Genomic DNA, 16,542 nt, shown 5'->3' on the forward strand with positions numbered 1-16,542 from the left:
GTATCTTAGGTGGGAAGAGACAAAGGTGAGTAGCTACCTCCCCCTGTTGCATGATCTAATCTGAACTTAGTCACATCGTAATTCTGTCACTGGTTCATTGTTAATGTGGGCAAACCACTTTGCCCCTAGGCCTTGGTTGCCTCATCCCTTCTCGGTCTAATGTTCATGAACTCATCATCAAAACGATGCTGATAGAACACCACAAACAAGGTAACCCAGGGGCTGAATTCAAAATGCAAGAAAAAATAAGACTACTGTCTATAACACACGGGCTCCCTCCTTTCCAGGCTGGCCTGTACAACCATATCATCCAAGCCATCCTCACCATGGCCTTGATGGCATCTGTGGCACTTAATACAGCGGTCATCCTTTGGTATCTCTTGGAGTCTCAGCAGAAAAAAAAATCCTCTCTGCCTTTTTTCCCCCCCTCTGTCTTTTAAAACACCATTCTCTTTGGGATTCTGTGATACAACAGCAACCTGACTTTCTTCCTGTATCATATCACTAAGTCTTTCTCAGTCTTCTGCTCCTCCTCTTCCTTCCAACCCCTAAACGTACTAAGTCCTAAGCCCCCTTCTCTCCTTGCATTACGCTTTCTGCCTGAGTCGTCTCCTCTATTACCTTGGCTTTTTTCCACACATACCTAAGACTCCCCAGTTACCCACAACCCACACCTCTACTCTAAGTCCCGAACTCAGACATAAAACTGTCTTCTTGAAGTTGACATCTGGACATCTCCTGGCAACTCACACATAACAATGTTCAAACCAGAAGTCTTGATCACAGCACCCCCATCATGTTCCCCTCCCATACTTCCCCAGCTTAATAAAGGCCACTTCTGACCACCCAGACCCTCTGGAAGTCATTTTTAACATCCCCCACTCATCTTCCTCATCACCTATCACCACTCCTCCCTAGTCAGAGAATCTTAGATTTTCCATTTATAAAAATTATGTGTGGCACCACTGGCTTCTGCTCATGTAAGCTCCGAAATACAGCTCCAACCCCTCCAGCTCTCTGCTTGGCCTGTGTCACTGCCACAGTCCCAAATCCCCTGCTGGGCCTACCCTAATGATGAGGTCTCACCTGGATGGACACACAGCCTCCTTCCTATCCCCCCATGTGGCCTTTGTCTCCCGCTCCCTTCCACTCCATCCTTTAAGTCCTCTAACTGGTCTTGGTAGAAAAAAGCATCAGTCCTTCATCCTCCCCCACCTCCTTCAACTACGAAGTCCTTCCCCCCATGCCAAAAGTCTCGAGATACCCCTCCTGTTTCCCATAATACCTCACAATGGCCCCTCTTTGCATCCATCCCACTATCCTCGTGCCCGTGTGTGTCCTCTGAGACGCTTTCAAGAGCATCAGCAATGCCAAAAGGAGAAGCAAACGCCACTTTCTTACTAGACTGTGCTCCAAAGTCACTGTCAGGTTCCTAACTGAAGATGAAGCATAGTTATGTTGATGAATTTGATGTCATGGATAACTACATCAGTCAGAAAATCGTGAACCTTACGGGCAGGTCAAATGGACAAGGGGTGATCAGCCCTAGATCTGATATGCAACTCAAAGATCTAGAAAAATGGCTGAATAGGGGCTCCTGAGTGGCTCAACTAAACCTCAACTTTTGATCTCAGCTCAGGTCTGGATCTCAGGATCGTGAGCTCAAGCTCAAGCCCGATGCTGAGATCCATACTTGGTGTGGAGCCTACAAAGGAAGGAAGGGAGGAGGGAGGGAGGGAGGGAGGGAGGGAGACAGGCAGACAGACAGACCTGCTTCCATCCCTTTGATTTCATTGTACTGACAATCTAAGCTGGCATCATGGACCACTAAGAATCAAGAAGAAAACACAGGAAGGAAAATCTTGGGAGTCTTTTCCCAGGAATGTAATACATATGTGCAAATAAAATGCCTCAAGGGACAAATGGGGGGGATGCATCACCTTCTCAGTTCCTGAGAAATGGTTGGGATCCGCCTGAAGTCAAACCCCAACTCCACTGCTTACTAGCTTAATCTAAACCTCAGTTTCCAATCTGTAAAATGAGGAAAATAGTCTCTACTCCACTTCACACCATTTTGTGAAGATTAAGTGAATAAATACATGCAGCATCTTTACAATATAGTGCTTGGCCCAAGGTTAAGTGTTCATTAAGCATTAGCTAGTAGGATTTTCCTCCATGGCACTTATCATAATTTACAATTATTTTTTTTTTCCAAAGGCAGGCGCCAAACCGCTGCGCCACCCAGGGATCCCCTCATAATTTACAATTATATAGTCATTGCTTTATTTGTTTATGCTCTCCCTCCACTCCTAGATCTAGTGAGCTCCATGAAAATGGGGACAATATCTGTTTTGCTCATCACCGCACCTCCAGTGTCTAGCTTAGTACCTTGCCTACAGTAAGTGCAGTCACAGTTTATTAGTGCTAAGTGCATAAGTGCTAGGAAAAACTTTCTAGAAGTGGGTGAGATGTGGACATATTGGCCTAAGATAGGTGGAATGGAACAAAGAAGGTGAATAATGGCTTAAAGGAAGAATAGCATTGAACCAAGATGCCGGGGGTCTTGGCTCCAGCTCCAGCATGGCCACTATTTCATGCTCCATCTAAACCTCGGTTTCCCATGGGCAGCCCAGGTGGCTCAGCGGTTTAGCACCGCCTTCTGCCTAGGGCCTGATCCTGGAGACCCAGAATCGAGTCCCGCGTTGGGCTCCCTGCATCGAGCCTGCTTCTCCTGCCTGTGTCTCTGCCAATCTCTCTCTCTCTCTCTCTCTCTCTCTCTCTCTCTCTTGTGTCTCTCATGAATAAATAAATAAAATCTCTAAAAAAATTTTAAAAATAAACCTCAGTTTCCCCATTGCTTCAGTGAAGGGGATGACTAAATGACCTCTTAATGAGAAATATAATAAAAAAATAAATTAAAAACAAATAAAAATAAAAATAAATGACCTCTTAGTTTTAATTTCTAAGAGACTTTAAGAGGCCTCTGGCAGAGAAATAACAAAAGGTAGGGTTAAGGGCCAGCCTGTGGGAAGCTCTGAAAACTTCTGAGAAGGGGTGCCTGGGTGGCACAGGCGGTTAAGCACCTGACTCTTGGTTTTGGCTCAGGTCAGAATCTCAGGGTCATGAGGTTGAGCTAGCATCGAGCTCTGCAATCAGTGGGGAGTCTACTTCAGATTCTCTCTCCCTCTCCTTCTGCCCATTCCCCCACCCCATATTCTCTCCCCCCCCCCAAATAAAAGAATCATTAAAACAAAAAAGGAAAGGAAAGAAAAGAAACCTCTGAAAAGATGGTGTCTTGTAAGATAAAATAGGAAGGAAATGTGATTTTCTGAGCAAAGACCAGCTTGGTCACAACAAAGCTATATGTAGCCCACCAAACACAGGGAGGTAAAAGGCTGTGAGAAAGCTTGTACAGGAGCTCAAGGGGGAGATGAGGTGAACCCAGACCCCAGCACAGTCTTGGTGAAAGACACTGGGTTCTTAGGAACTGATAACCAAGATAATTCTTCAGTTTTAGGTCTAGGTGCTCAACAGAATGGTGGTACTGCTGAAAGCAACAAGCAAGTTGGAGGAAAGAAAGCGAAGACTTTGCTCTCAGATACTCTAAACCTGAGATGCCAAACCCAGGAGAGCCGCACCACAAGGACCTGCCTTTCCAATGTTTAGTCCAGCTCACTGAACCACACCTAGAGCCCACACTTCCCAACACATTACAAATAAAATGTGCCCCCCTTTCCTATATCCTTCCTTAGCTCCTACCCTCAAAACAACCTATCAGACCTTTATTTTTCTTTTTTTTTTTTTTTGTACCTATTATCAACCTTTCTCCAATTCCCTCTTCCCCCACTTTCCACCCCTGGTAACCACAAGTCTGATCTCTTTTTCTGTAAGTCCTTTTGTTTTTCAGATTCCACATATAAGTGAGATCATACAGTATTTGTCTTTCTCTGACTTATTTCACTTAGGATAATGTCCTCACATGGTAGGACTTCCTCATTTTTTATGATTGAATAATATTCCATTGTAATATTACCACATCTTTTTTATGTTATTTTAATTCCTGTACATTTAACATATGGTGCTTAGTTTCAGATGTATAATATAGTGATTCAACAATTCTAGGAGTGCCTGGGTTGCTCAGTTAAGTGGCTGACTCTTTGTTTCAGCTCAGGTCATGATCTCAGGGATGTGTGATGGAGGTCGGGCTCCACCCTCAGCAAGGAGTCTGCTTAAGAGTCTCACCCTCTCCTTCTGCCCCTCCCCCTGCTCCAGTGTGCTCTCTAAAATAAATAAAATATTTTTTTAAAATTCTATACATCACTCACAGTGCTCATCACAGTAAGTATACTTACTCTTAATTCTCTTCACCTATTCTACTCATCTCCTACTCTCCCTCTGGTAACCATCTGTTTTTTCTCTAGAGTTAAGAGTCTGTTTTTTGGTTGGTGTTCCTCTTTTTTTCCTTTGTTCATTTAGTTTTTGAAATTCCACATGAGTGAAATCATATGATATTTGTCTTTCTCTGACTGATTTCACTTAATGTTCTACTTCTTAGTGCTACCTATGTTGTTGCAAATGGCAAAATTATGGGTGAATACGACCCCACTGTGTGTGTGTGTGCGCGCACATACATCTTCTTCTTTACCCGTTCATCTATCAATGGAACTTAGGCTGCTTCCATAATTTGGCGATTTTAAATAATGCTGCAATAGGGATGCCTGGGTGGCTCAGCGGTTGAGTGCCTGCCTTCGGCTCAAGGCATGATCCTGGAGTCTGGGATCGAGTCCCACATCAGGCTCCTTGCAGGGAGCCTGCTTCTCCTCTGCCTGTGTGTCTGCCTCTCATGAATAAATAAGTTAAAAATCTTTTAAATAAATAAATATAGAGGTGCAGATATCCTTTCAAATTAGTGTTTTTGTACTCTTGGGGTAAATACTCAGTATTTACAATAATACAATAATACAATTACTAAACTGGGGTAAATACTCAGTATTTACAATAATACAATAATACAATTACTAAACTGTAGAGTAGTTCTATTTTTAATTTTTTGAGGAAACTCCATACTGTTCTCTAGAGTGGCTGCACCAGTTTGCATTCCCATCAAAAGTAAGAGGGTTCCCCTTTCTCCCCATCCTCACCAACACCTGTTGTTTCTTGTGTTGTTGAATTTAACCATTCTGACAGGTGTGAGGTAATATCTCATTATAGTTTTGATTTGATTTCCCTGATGATGGGTGATGTTGAGCATCTTTTCATATGACTGTTGGCCATCTGAATGTCTGAATATTTTCTTTGGAGAAATGTATGTTCATGTCTTCTGCCCATTTTTTAATTGGGCTATTTGTTTTTGGGTGTTGAGTTTTATGAGGTCTTTATGTATTTTGGATACTAACCCTCTGTAGGGTAGTCATTTGCAAATATCTTCTCCCATTCTGTAGGCTTTTAGTTTTGCTGTTTCCTTCACTGTGCAGAACCTTTTTATTTTGATGTAATCCCAATAGTTTATTTTTGCTTTTATATCCTTTGCCTCAGGAGACCCATCTAGAAAAATGTTGCTTTGGCTGATGTCAGAGAAATTACTGCCTATGCTCTCTTCTAGGATTTTAATGGTTTCCGGTCTCAAAGTTAGGTCTTTAATTCATTTTGAATTAATTTTTGTGTATGGTCTAAGAAAGTGATCCAGTGTCCTTCTTTTGCACGTTGCTGTTCAGTTTTCCCAATACTATTTGTTGAAGAGGCTGTCTTTTTTCCTTTTTTTTTTTAAATTTATTTATTTATTCATGAGAGACACAGAGAGAGAGAGAGGCAGAGACATAGGCAGAGGGAGAAGCAGGCTCCATGCAGGGAGCCGGATGTGGGACTTGATCCCAGGACTTCAGGATCACACCCTGAGCCAAAGGCAGGCGCCAAACACTGAACCACTCAGGCATCCCGAGACTGTCTTTTTTCGATTGCATATTCTTGCTGCTTTTGTCAAAGATGAGTTGACCATATACTCATGTTTGTTTCTGGGCTTTCTATCCTGTTCCATTGATCTATGTGTCTATTTTTGTGCCAATGCATACTGTTTTGATTACGAGAACTTTGTAATATAACTTGAAATCTAGAATTGTGATACCTCTAGCCTTTTATTTTTCCAGATTGTTTTGACTACTCAGGGCCTGTTATGGTTCCATACAATTTTAGAACTATTTGTTCTAGTTCTCTTTAAAACAATGTTGTTGTTGCTGAAGTAATCTCTACACCCAATGTCGGGCTTGAACTCACAAGGCTGAGGTCAAGAGTTACATGTTCTAAAAAAAAAAAAAAAAGAGTTACATGTTCTATCAACTGAGCCAGCCACACATCCTAATACTGCTGGTCTTTTGATAGACCCCTTCTTGGCTAAGTTTATTCCTAGGGTATTTTATTATTTTTGGTGTAAATGCACACTGGATTGCTTCCTTAATCTCTTTCTATTGCTTCATTATTAATTTTCTTTACACTGATTCTGTATCCTGTGACCGTACTGAATTAATTTGTCCATTCTAGTAGTTTTTTGGTGAAATCTTCAGGGTTTTCTATGTATAATATATGCCACAACTTCTGTACCTATTCATTCATCAATGGACACTTAAGTAGCTTCCATGTCTTAGTCATGTAAATAATGGTGCCATGAACATAGGAATGCAGATGCCTTCTTGAGTTACTGTTTTCATTTCCTTTGGATATATTCCCAGAATATATAAGTTAATGGAACATATGGTAGCTCTATTTTTAATTTTTTGAGGACCCTCCATATATTTTTAAAGATTTTATTCATTTATCTCTGCTACCCTCTCTGCTGAGCAGGGAGGCTGATGCAGGGCTCAATCCCAGAACCCTGGGATCATGACCTGAGTGAAGGCAGATGCTTAACCAACTAAGCCACCCAGGCACCCCTCCATATTGTTTTCTAGAGGCTATGCCAACCTTTAAGGACCAACTCAAAACTCTCCTTCTCAAGGCAGCCACACTCTAGAGTACACCTCCTTCAGTTTATTATTACCTCACATTTTAGTGTCTGACCAACATGGAAATTTTAAAAATCAACTATCCTGTACAATTCGGATGTGCCACCTCCCCAAAAAAACTGGAAGGTCCTGGTGCACCTAGGTGGCTTAGTCAGTAGAGCATGGGACTCTTGATCTCGGAGTTTTGAGTTCAACCCCCATATTGTGTAGAAATTACTTAAAAATAAAATCGGAAAAAAAATAAAAAATAAAAAAATAAAATAAAATCTGGAGCACCTGGATGGTGCACTCAGTGGAGTGTTCAACTCTTGGTTTCAGCTCAGGGTTATGAGACTCAGCCCTGCATTGGGCTCTGCACCAAGTACAGAGACTGCTTAAGACTCTCTCTCTTCCTTTCCCTCTGCCTCTTCCCTCTGTGCTCTCTCACTTTCTAAATTAAATCTTTAAAAAATAAAATAGGAGCACCTGGGTGGCTCAGTCAGTTAAGATCTGCCTTCAGCTCAGGTCATGATCGATGATCAAGACCCACAATGGACTCCCTGCTCAGCAGGGAATCTGCTTCTCCCTCTGCCCCTTACCCCATTCATGCTCTCTCATGTTCTTTCTCTCTCCCTCTTTCTCTCTCTCTCTCTCAAATAGATAAATAAGATCTTTAAAAAATTTTTTTAATCTAAAAACAAAAATAAAATATATATTTTTTTAATCGGAAGGTCTGGGCAGAAATGGAATCTTGTACTTTTTTTACACTGCCCTTCCACACTCAGAGTGCAGCTAGTCCCTCAGTGGTTGCCAGCTCAAAGACCTCACTACATTCACTGATTCCACCAGAGGCAGGCTCTGTGGCTCTCAGCAGGAAGACCATGTGGCTCCCTGCCCAGCCATGACTGGGTCTGTTCCAGATGCCTGGTATGTGTCCACGGCCAGAGTTGCAATGGTGAGGACAGGGCATTTGAAATCAGTTTGATGAACAATACGGTAGAAGGCCACAATCCTATCTTGCTGGCTGAGAGCACAGGAGCAAACAGATTCATTAGTGGCCTTTGCTGTTTTGATAGGATTGATTTTAAGGATACAATTAAATGACCTCTGATTGCTCAACAGTGATACCTGGGTTACTCTTAAACAAGTGGAGCTTTGTTTGTTTTAGCTGGTGAATAGTGCCTTTCTCAGGGAAGTGTTGTCAAACCCATTTAAGGTGGAAAGTAATCCAACAGATAGCCCTTGGAAAAAAGATTATCCCCTGGAAAAAAATAAATGTAAAAACAAAACAATTTTCTGCATCGTAGTAGGATCTAAAAATCTTGCTGTAGGAATCAGAGATGGGAGTCTGATACCCACTGTGACATGACCCAGTGTGACCACAAGCAATCCCAAGGTTTCGGTCTAGTTTGGTGTCCTGTGAAAGCCCATGAATTAGTCAAAATGGCCCATTCCAGCCTAGATCAGAAGGGTATCAGGATGGTAAATTATCTGCAAGATGGGGGAGATGACGTGCTATTCTGTTTTGTTGACAAGAATGTAGGGGAAAGAGCAGAACACAAAGAGCTCCAAGATATGGAAAAGCCCCTCACCCACGTATCCACAGTGGTGGGCTGGATCCCTCCCGGGCGCAGAGGGCACCTGGTCATGCCCAGCCCCAGAAATGGTAGCATACCACTGTAGGAAGAGATATCAGCTGTTGAGGTCACTGCTTCACATCCCAAGATCCATATTTTGAAAGAGCTGAATTTAAGTTTCTATGCCCTAATGCACCCAAACTGTACTGACAAAACTCTTGCTTTGCAAATCTGAACACTGTTTTTAATGGCTGTACTGAAGCAAAGGGCTGGTACACTCAAGAAATACAGACCAGAAAAGAATAAGACTAAAATACATTGAAGTTATTATTTGAGGTCTCTTTTAAATTATTTTCTGTAATTACTGAGCTGGCAGTCCATTGTTATTAATTCCTATTCAACCTATTTAAGCAGTCCCAGCAATGCAGGCAGAAAACAAATGCCTCCGTAATTTCCTAACTTTTGAGTGTTATTTTCTTGTCAGTTAAATTTAAAGCAACCCATTTCTGATCACATTATACCAAGTTAATCTCATCTAAAGTGCTTCGCAACCCCTAACAGCTACACTAAAGTTTTGTACTAATGAAAGCAATTTACATAAATGAAATTTATGTCAATGCATTTCATGAAAAATTTTTTATTTTATAATAACTGCAGTACGTATATGATAACATCTGTTGATATTCACAGTCTAAAGCTGGCAAAGATTTAAACCCACAACATTTTCCATGCATCATGTACATTATCTGTGAAAAGCAATAAAAAAAAGCAATGAATGCATTAATCATACCAATATCATCTGCAAAGCATAAATCTGAAATGCCTTTCACGTCAGCTCAAACTGCTTTTTATTTTTTACACACCTGATTTGACGCCATCTGTAAAAGGGCAAGACAAAGACTGCTGAGGAAATTATATTTCTTGGCTGTTTGACTTTCACAAAATACTCAGGCTAAGTTCTGTAAACAGAAGATTTACTACATGACTAAGAAAAAGCGATGCAGTTAAAAGTCCATTTTTATGAAAGGCCCGTGTGATGGCCACAGCATTTTCACACTACACCGTGGCGCCATATTTGCATTTTTGACACCTGTTTTACATTTCCCCTTGTTCGTCCATTACATGAGTTTTCACAAATACACATCAGCTCTAAACCTATTTTATGAGATACACAGCAGAAGCAAGACGCCAAATGATACCATTCTAGGCTCTAGTTTCCCTACCCTGTAGGTCACCAACACTGCTGTCCCAGCCACCACCTGACAACACGAGCAGCATCCTGCCCAGGGCTCCCTGGAGCCCCAGGGGAAACTCCAAAGCGAACATCACCACGAATACACCACACAGATAGTTTAATTAGCTCCTCAAATGTTAGGTCAAGTTTGCTCAAATGTATCTCTCTACTCTCCATTCCAGTGACAGTGGAGGAAGCTTTCTTGAGTTTCAAGTTGGCAGAGGCTACAGAACCCATCAGTGGGCACAAGTGGAGCAGAAGCCACCGTGCGTGGTGAGCATACAGGTTTTCACTTGATCTGGCTCCCAGACAGAGACATGAGCCTATGTTAACAGCAGAGGACACTTTCTAAGCTACATGATGAATCAGCCTTGGGAACATCCTCCTGGGAGTGTTCCCCTACCTTCAACAGGCAGAGTGAGTTTCCACTTTCAAGAGTGCTCAGATGTGACATTTCTATTATTGCACTGCTGACTCATAACTTTGACGTGCACCAAGTTTTGGCTTACAACAATGAACAATGAAACCTGAATTAATTCTTTCACAAAGAGAACTGTTGAGAGTCGTGTCCCACTGAGGACTGTTAAGATTTTCATTAACAGTTGTCTTCTGGTATCATCAAGGTTTTGACTTCACTAAGTGTTTCAAAATGTTAACCATAAGCCTATTATCAGATTCCTCAATAAAACATTTTTATAAAGTAAGTCAGCAACAGTAACTTTCAACGGCTCTACAGCAGGAGCTCCAGGGCACAGGAAGGGAAACATTTTACAAACCCCAACTCACATATGGTGCTACTGCTGCTGGACACACAAAACGGGGTTCCCTGGCACCACCACCCTAATGACCCCAGCCACTCAGAAGGCCCCTCCCCGCTCCCCACCCTCTCGATGGCAACAGTTATACCAACCACAATATGATAAATAAAAAGTCCAACAAATGAAGCTTGGACCTTGCCTGCAAGCTCTATCCATGACATGCTGTGAAGCTGAAAAGGGCCATTTTTGTAGGGTCAAAATGGGCTAAGTGTTAACGAGTTCATGTGATTCACTCTAACAAAATCGAATGCCTTGAGGGCTGGTCCACTGGAGGAAGCACATACAAGGAACGGGAGCTCCTCCAGGAATTCAGGGAATCCCAGGTCTTTCTCCGAAAGTTCAGTCCCTTTCTCCTGAGTCAAAAGTGTTCTCTATTACCAACTGGAAACTCCTTGTATCCTTCTCCTGGAATTCTTCATTCACCCAAAAGATACCAAACCAGGTGAGGTATCCCAGCGCCACAGCTTACCTATTCCCGATACTAACTTCTTGCCATGCTCAACAAGGGTGGCTCTAGCATCCCCAAATAACATAATGGGGGAGCCCTCCCAGGGGGCTATGCTGCCCGAAGGTCAGTCCAGGATCCTGCCCTGGAGGGCTCCACCTGCTGGCATCCGGAAGAGCTGTTTACTGGGTTCCAAACCCTCACCTGCTGCACCCACTTCCAAAGCTTCAAACTGCATCTGATTTTGTAGGCTCCCCACTTGGCCCCACACATGACAATACCTAACAAAACGGACCTTATGAGACACACCCACATTTCTAACTGAATTTTTTTTTTATGTAGTCGCCCTACAGTTGCTAAACACCTAAGAATCAGTTTATCTGTCACTGAGGAACCGCTCTCTCCCCAAGTCTACGTAAAAAGAAGGCAAAACTCCCTTATAAACGTGTGGAGCCCACCGTGTGGGAGTCCCAGCACTCAGAGCGTGGAGACCTGCAGCTCCAAGTCCCAGCAGCGCTGTGCCCGGACACTTCATGGATGCTCACCGTGCCCATCACACTGCCCAGCAGCTCTCAGCTCAGTACTGGTCCTTCCCAGAGAGACACCACAGCTCTGGTGATAAAAACCTATAGCCTGGCCACCCACCAACACTGTAAGGACCCCCTGGGAATCCTGCTTTTACGGTCTCTAAATATTTACACCCATCTGAGCTATCAAATGAATGTGGACTTTTTGGAACTAACCATATGCTGGAGTAAAGCCACTAAGAAAAAAAAGTTCCAATGTATTTTGCTGGCTACTTATTATTAGAGGAAAACCTAGAATAAACCCAAAGCTTTGAGGAGCTTTTACCCAGGGTCACTAAAAACTTTTCTAAAAGGTATGGTTCAGGGCAGCCCAGGTGGCTCAGCGGTTTAGTGCCACCTTCGGCCCAGGACGTGATCCTGGAGACCCAGGATGGAGTCCCATGTCGGGCTCCCTGCATGGAGCCTGCTTCTCCCCCTGCCTGTGTCTCTGCCTCTCTGCCCCTCTCTGTGTATGTGTGTATGTGTGTGTGTGTGTGTGTGTGTGTGTGTCTCTAACAAATAAATAAATAAAATCTTTAAAAAAAATAAAAGGTATGGTTCATTTTTTATAGCAATAAGAGGAATGAATTCTACAGCGAATTGTGACACCACTTCACACACTGTTAGCAAACCATTTAAAGACTGTAACGCCCAACAAGTGTAACCTTCCTCCTGAAGATTTATTGTAGGTAAAAACACTATGTAGAAAACTGAAAAATGTTCATAATCTATAAAGAGGATAAAGAAGAATGTAATTTTTACCTGTATGTTCAGCTGAGACTATTTAAAGCATATGCTAACACCCAGGGTGGGCTGAACTCTGCCAAGGGAGAGAGGGGATCTGTTCTGACAGTGGCTCCCTCCAGTTTACAGAGTCAAGGCCAGGACAGGTGCTGCCACTGCCAGGAGCACAGGGGCCTCCCAGACTCTTGTTAAGGGCAGGGCTGCAGCCAGGGTAACATCGCCTCAGGGAGGTGTGCCTAGGCACACGGAAGTGCCGGCTCACGACAGAAAATTCAAGGCCAATGTCCTCATATATCCGTTCTGTACACACAGATAGTATCTAGAAGATAAACTTCTAGATTAGGACAAAAGGTATGTGCATTTTAAAAGCTGATACACACACTCCTCAACTGCCCTCTAAAAAGGTGATACCCCACTGACACCCCCATCTCCTCCCACATCACAGCTGCACCCCCCCCCCAGCTAGATTCCAAGCCCCAATGTTTTAATTCCTGTCCTGTACATGCCCTTACTTCCCTTGCCCCTCAGTTCCTCCAGTGGACTCGCTTAGCAAAAAGTACAGCCTTGGGGCACCTGAGTGGCTCAGTTGGTTAAGCATCTGCCTTCAGTTCGGGTCATGATCCCAGAGTCCTGGGATAGAGCCTCGGATTGGGCTCCCTGCTCAGCAGGGGGTCTGCTTCTCCTTCTGCTGTTCCCTCTGCTTGTGCTCTCACTCTTGCTTTCAAATAAATGGATAAAAGCTAAAGAAAAAAAAAAAAAAGTACAGCTTTTATTAAACCCAACTCTTCAACTACTTGAATCCCAGTGCCCAAACAGCTGAACTTATGACCATAAATCTCCAGTGACACTGAAAACTGCCTAGACAATAACCACAACCCCCTAATTAGTGGACTGTCCTAGCCTCCAAGATGCCTATTCTACTCTTTTTCCAATTTTCCCAGATCTCCAACATTCCTCCCTCCCATTCCGGCTCATTCTCAATTAATAACCTCCCTAAAAAAATAGAAACCATCAAAGAGAATTATCTCTACTTCCCAGGACAAACGTAGCAACCAACCTTCATCTACATTTATATTTTCTGCCTTCTTTCCAATGACAGTGGATACACCGGGTGCCCTGTGCTACTACTTGTTCATTCCATCCTGTGCTCTCTTGCCAACCACGTGCTCTCACAATTATCTCTTCTGATGATTCCCAAACCAGTATCTCCATTCTCACCTCCTACCTCACACATCCAAGAGCTGACCTGCTACCACCACCTGAGTGACTAGTAAGTATCTCACACCTGCCACATCCAAAACAGGATTCTCAACTCTCTACCCTGCCCCCATCTTCCTCAACTCAGTAAATGACACCAACAGTATAGCCTATACCTCAAGCCAAAACCTTGGTATCATCCTTGACTCTGCTCTTCCCTCATATCCAATCTAACGGCAAGTCAGGATTGTTCTCTCTTCAAAATATATGAGGAACCCTACATTTCTCTCCATTCCACTGCTACCTCCATAATCCCCCAACACCTCTTACCTAGCCTGCCAGATGGCACCCTAGATAGTCTGCCTATTTCCCCTCTGACCCTCCTATTGATCAGCCTGGCTGACCAGCGAGGGCAATCTTTTTAGAACATAACTAAATCATGGCACTTCTATGCTTGAAATCCCAACAGCTTTCTTACACAGAATAAAATCTAAATTTTTCACCATACAGGCAAGGCTCCAGGGCTCTGGCCTCTCCCTCTCCTCAGCCCCATCTCCTACCAGTCTCTCCTTTCTGTTCACTCCAGAACACAGGCCTTTTGGCTCTTCCTCAGTCAGGCCAAGATCATTCCTGCTTCAGGAATTTTATACCTGCTTTCCTCTCCTTCAAGAATGTTCTTCCTTTGGGTCTTCATGTGCTGAGCTCCTTCACATGATTCAGGCCTCGGACGTCCCCTCCCTGAACAGGGCCTGCCAGACCACCCCATCTTAAGCAGTGTGCACACCCCTCCATCAGCCTCCATTCCAGTATCCTACTTTGGTCTTTCCGTGGCACTTATCTCTACCTGAAATTATTGGATTTTTTTTTTAAGATTTTATTTATTTATTCATGAGAGACACACAGAAATTATATCATCTACTCATTATTTGCATATTGTCTATCTTCTCCATTAGAACAGGAGCTACGTTGGGATCCCTGGGTGGCTCAGCAGTTTGGCACCTGCCTTTGGTCCAGGGTGCAATCCTGGAGTCCCGGGATCAAGTCCTGTGTTGGGCTCCTGGCATGGAGCCTGCTTTTCCCTCTGCCTCTGCCCCCTCCCCCCTCTCTATGTCTATCATGAATAAATAAATAAAATCTTTAAAAAAAAAAAAAAAAAAAACAGGCACTACCTGAGCTTAGAATTGTGCCTGCCAGAGAGAAGATCTTAATAAATATGTGTTGAGTTCATAAATACTACATGTACAAAAAAAAAAAAAAAAGCTGATTTTTAAGACTGTAACTGCATGAACAACTGATACATTGTGAATAAACTCTACCACTGGAGAAAGACTAGAAAAGAAATGAACACTAGATGAAAGAAGTTGCAATAGTAATTGTTCTTAATTTATAACATCCAAAAAATAAAAAAAAATAAAAAAATAAATTTATAACGTCCTATTTCAGCATTTCCTCTGTTTTATAATAAAAAACAGTATCTTTTCTGCCCTAAACAAGAGGTTAGTGAGACTCTATCAGTGCTAGAGAATCATGACTCTAAACATAGGTTGTGAAACAGAGAAGGGCAACTCCTGACAGCCCAGAACCAACCTGGCACTCCCATGGAGGTCTGGGATTAAACCTGAACATCAATACCAGATAAGGCCACTCCATGACCAGGATGGATTCAAACAAAAACATGATCACACTGCAAGGTTACATGAACACAGAGAAAACATGAACATTGTCCACAATACAAAGTACCGAACACTCCCTCTCCCAGCTAGTGAGTACTGCTTCTTTGCCCATTTCAGCTTTAACCCACTGCAGTCTACTCTCCTTACTGGGAAGAGGTATTAAAATACTGAATCAGAGAACTGCCCATTTTCTGACAGCATCCAATCCAGACCAAACTATCCTTCCAGCACCATCTTCCTGAGAGGCCCCACAGCTCCCTGTGGTGTGCATTCTCCCTCACGGAAACAAGTACCACTGTGCTCAACTAAGCCCAGATGGGTCCCTGGCGGTCCTGGCTGGTGGGCATCGACAGGTATCATGACATCAGATGCAATTATAGGCCACTGTACATGCAGAAGTCGTAAGAGACCTGGCTGGAAAACTGACCCCAAGATATAATCTCAGCACTGGTTCTCTGAATACATTCCCTGACATTGGCTGATTTTGTTATCTGCCTCCTTCTCCTAAAAGCTGAGTGAAAGAAATTTTTTTTAAAAAGTCAAATTAATAAAATGTCCTGATGGGGATCCCTGGGTGGAGCAGCGGTTTGGCGCCTGCCTTTGGCCCAGGGCGCGATCCTGGAGACCCGGGATCGAATCCCACATCGGGCTCCCGGTGCATGGAGCCTGTTTCTCCCTCTGCCTGTGTCTCTGCCTCTCTCTCTCTCTGTGACTATCATGAATAAATAAAAGTTTAAAAAAAAAAAATGTCCTGATGAATACTGTTACAATTAATCAAGGATGCCCTACACAGCTTCCTTACCCTCCCATTTCTGAAAGCCACCCCAAGCACAGGGTTAGGGTGGGCTGGACAACTGACTCTTGGGCAGAGCCTGAGGCAACACCACTCAAGTACTTTAAGCCACATGTTCAAGCCTAATAAATTAGCCCAGGCTTAAAGAAGTCAGGCTGTACGCATGTAAGAATTTTAATAAGCCTGGAAAATGCTACCTAGAGCTTATACACGAGCTTACTGTACCAATGGGATTCCCTGCCACCAGCCACAGAGTGCTAAGCCCCTGACAAGAGCTGTCGAGCACATGGGGCAGCAGGGACATGGAATCGCCTTGGTCCAGGTCTCCTCAGGAGTTGGGAGACTCAAAGCAGAAGGCTGGCAGCCAGATGGATGGAGAGCAGAATAGGGCATGCAGCTCAGTGGAGCCAACGGCATTTACTAGGAAAACATGTTGAAGGTTTCTTTGGTGGAAACCTGGTCCTCACACACCCTTCCAGAAACCAGCAAACACTGTAATCAATGTCTGCATTTATCAAATG

General features: G+C 43.4%; 1 protein-coding gene across 1 annotated transcript in view; it reads right to left on the bottom strand.

The window, feature by feature from the left end:
- Positions 1 to 16,542, bottom strand: part of PCBD2 (pterin-4 alpha-carbinolamine dehydratase 2) — a 55,186-nt gene that overhangs the window by 32,814 nt on the left and 5,830 nt on the right. The gene's annotated exons all lie outside the window — the stretch shown is intronic.

This window comes from Vulpes lagopus, chromosome 7 (genome assembly GCF_018345385.1).
Source record: "Vulpes lagopus strain Blue_001 chromosome 7, ASM1834538v1, whole genome shotgun sequence".
NCBI classification, from domain to species: Eukaryota; Metazoa; Chordata; class Mammalia; order Carnivora; family Canidae; genus Vulpes; species Vulpes lagopus.